This window comes from Oryzias melastigma, linkage group LG12, assembly GCF_002922805.2.
Source record: "Oryzias melastigma strain HK-1 linkage group LG12, ASM292280v2, whole genome shotgun sequence".
Taxonomy (NCBI): Eukaryota; Metazoa; Chordata; class Actinopteri; order Beloniformes; family Adrianichthyidae; genus Oryzias; species Oryzias melastigma.
The window spans coordinates 19,511,245-19,513,926 of NC_050523.1; the positions used below are offsets into that span (position 1 = coordinate 19,511,245).

Sequence of the window (2,682 nt, forward strand, 5' to 3'; positions counted from 1 at the left end):
ATCACATATTTGACAGGGCAAAAGCATTGTTAATAAAGTCCAGAAATGGTAGATTTAAGTGATTGTGATTCAAATATAAGTTTCTTCTATATATATATATCAAACTTGGCACTTCTACACTTGCTGGGGTTCTACTGTGTTCCAAGAAAAAGGTCATAGAGAGCAACAAAGACTAGACTTATTGCCAAGGTACATTGATAGCTGTGATCGTATAGTGGTTAGTACTCTGCGTTGTGGCCGTAGCAACCCCGGTTCGAATCCGGGTCACAGCAATGGGATCAAGTGGGGTGTTCTGCTGTTACACCTACATGGACAGTCTAATATTGTAAAACATAGCTTTCCCATGACATTGTTCTCATGTAAATCTTGTTGTTAGCCAGAGTTGACGAAAAAGAAAAAAAAAAAAACCCTCATTGTGAGTATATATTTGACAGCATTTTAATGTTAAAAGACAGATATTTCCCTTTAAATCCACCTTTTTTTGTGGCTCTAACAAGTGTTCATAGGCTAATTCCAAATAAGTAGAGAATAGAGATATCTCTTATTTGACAGGGCAAAACCATTTTGAATAAATTCCAAAACAGTCATCATTTTTGTGATTGTGATGCAAAGATGAGTTTCTTCAATATCTGTGTACAAGTGATTCAAACTTAGCACTTCTACACTTGCTGAGGTTTTACAGTATTCCAAAAGAAAGGTCAGAGAGAGCAACGAAGACAAGACTTACCTCCAATACTCATTCAAAGCTGTGATCGTATAGTGGTTAGTACTCTGCGTTGTGGCCGCAGCAACCCCGGTTCGAATCCGGGTCACAGCATTGTGCATGTGTGGATTGCGCTTCTGTTGGTTTTCCATAGATGATTTAATTAATATCAAAAGCCCTAAGTGTTACCTCCCCAGGATATCAGCGTCTTTGTCTTGTACATCTCACTCTTAGCATTTCAACTTCATCACATGGTCACATCGCTGAGTTGGTGAATAAGAAGAAAAGATAAAAACAACCCTTACTCTGAGTACTTATTTGTCACACTTTTTATGGTAAAAACCAGAAATTTTCCTTCAAATCCTCCATTTGAGCTGTCACAATTGTTCATTGGCTAATGCCAAGTAGAGAAGAGAGACATCACTTATATGACAGGGCAAAAGCATTGTTAATAAGGTCCACAAATGGTCAATTTAAGTGATTGTGATTCAAAGATAAGTTTCTTCCATATATATATATATATATATATATCAAACTTAGCACTTCTACACTTGCTGAGGTTCTACTGTATTCCAAGAAAAAGGTCATAGAGAGCAACAAAGACTAGACTTAATGCCAAGGTACATTCATAGCTGTGATCGTATAGTGTTTGGTACTCTGCGTTGTGACCGCAGCAACCCAGGTTTGAATCCGGGTCACAGCAATGGGATCTAGCGGGGTGTTCTGCTGTTACACCTACATGGACAGTTCAATATTGTAAAACATAGCTTTCCCATGACATTGTTGTCATGTAAATCTTGTTGTTAGCCAGATGTGACGAAAAAGAAAACAAAATAAACAAACCCTCATCGCGAGTATATATTTGACAGCATTTTAATGTTAAAAGACAGATAATTCCCTTTAAATCCACCTTTTTTTCGCTCTAACAAGTGTTCATAGGCTAATTCCAAATTAGTCGAGAATAGAGATATCTCTTATTTGACAGGGCAAAACCATTTTGAATAAAGTCCAAAACAGTCAACATTTTTGTGATTGTGATGCAAAGATGAGTTTCTTCAATATCTGTGTACAAGTGATTCAAACTTAGCACTTCTACACCCGCTGAGGTTTTACTGTATTCCATAAGAAAGGTCATAGAGAGCAACAAAGACAAGACTTACCTCCAATACTCATTCTTAGCTGTGATCGTATAGTTGTTAGTACTCTGCGTTGTGGCCGCAGCAACCCCGGTTCGAATCCGGGTCACAGCAATGGGATCAAGTGGGGTGTTCTGCTGTTACACCTGCATGGACAGTTTAATATAGTAAAACATAGCTTTCCCATGACATTGTTGTCATGTAAATCTTGTTGTTAGCCAGAGTTGACGAAAAAGAAAAAAAAAAATACAACGCCTTATTGTCAGTATATATTTGACAGCATTTTAATTTTAAAACACAGATATTTCCCTTTAAATGCACCTTTTTTTTGGCTCTAACAAGTGTTCATAGGCTAATTCCAAATAAGTAGAGAATAGAGATATCTCTTATTTGACAGGGCAAAACCATTTTGAATAAAGTCCAAAAGAGTCATCATTTTTGTGATTGTGATGCAAAGATGAGTTTCTTCAATATCTGTGTACGAATGAATCAGACTTAGCACTTCTACACTTGCTGAGGTTTTACTGTATTCCAAAAGAAAGGTCATAGAGAGCAACAAAGACAAGACTTACCTCCAATACTCATTCATAGCTGTGATCGTATAGTGGTTAGTACTCTGCGTTGTGGCTGCAGCAACCCCGGTTCGAATCTGGGTCACAGCAATTGGGTCAAGTGGCTTGTTCTGCTGTTCCACCTGCATGGACAGTTCCACTTTCTCAGTCATTGCCTTCCCATGATATTGTTGTCATGTAAACTTTGTTGTTAGTCGGACTTGGTGAAAAAGGGGAAAGAAAGCAATCCAAATGTTGTGAGTACATATTTGTCAGACTTTTAATGTTAAAA

At 37.6% G+C, this 2,682-nt stretch overlaps 1 long non-coding RNA gene and 1 other non-coding gene across 2 annotated transcripts; one reads left to right on the forward strand and one right to left on the reverse strand.

Annotated features, from left to right (window-relative positions):
* Positions 1–369: 369 nt before the first annotated feature.
* Positions 370–1,691, reverse strand: LOC118599465. Its single transcript, XR_004948835.1, has 2 exons — positions 1,614–1,691; positions 370–475 (listed from the first exon to the last, which is right to left on the reverse strand). It is a non-coding gene; the product is annotated as an uncharacterized LOC118599465 (long non-coding RNA).
* On the forward strand, positions 746–817 carry trnah-gug. The gene has a single exon. It is a non-coding gene; the product is annotated as a tRNA-His (tRNA).
* Positions 1,692–2,682: the final 991 nt, after the last annotated feature.